The 466-nt window shown below is 40.8% G+C and overlaps 1 protein-coding gene across 1 annotated transcript in view; it reads right to left on the reverse strand.

Moving 5' to 3' along the window:
- The window catches only part of EMH_0054880 (uncharacterized protein), a gene marked incomplete at both ends in the record, with an annotated part of 3,154 nt that overhangs the window by 1,862 nt on the left and 826 nt on the right, over window positions 1-466 (reverse strand). The gene's annotated exons all lie outside the window — the stretch shown is intronic.

Here is a 466-nt window from a genome sequence, read left to right on the forward strand (position 1 = left end):
ACAGCAGCAGCTGCTGCTGTTGTTGCTGCTGGTGGCTGCGGTGTGAATCATCGACAGCCAATCAGCCTAAACCCTAAACCCTAACCTTAAACCCTAACCTTAAACCCTAATCCTAAACCCTAACCCTAAACCCTGCCCGTAGAAGCTAAACCCCAAACCCTAAACCCTAAACCCTAAACCCTAAACCCTAATTCTTACTTTTTATCGATGACGATCCATTCTACACAGGGTCTGTGTTTGACCCTGGGGTCTTTCTTTTCTACCTGCGGTCCGCAGCAGCCAGCAGCAGCAGCAGCAGCAGCAGCAGCAGCTGGCTTCACTCCGAATACCTTTTAGATAGAAGCAAAAGAGCAGCACAATAAATAAATACAAACAAAACAAAGACAAACACAAACACAGACACAGAAAAAAAAAAAAAAAAAAAAAAAAAAAAAAAAAAAAAAAAAAAAAAAAAAAAAAAAAAAAA

The sequence above is a fragment of the Eimeria mitis genome, genomic scaffold (assembly GCF_000499745.2).
Source record: "Eimeria mitis Houghton genomic scaffold, Emh_scaff2509, whole genome shotgun sequence".
NCBI lineage: Eukaryota > Apicomplexa > Conoidasida > Eucoccidiorida > Eimeriidae > Eimeria > Eimeria mitis.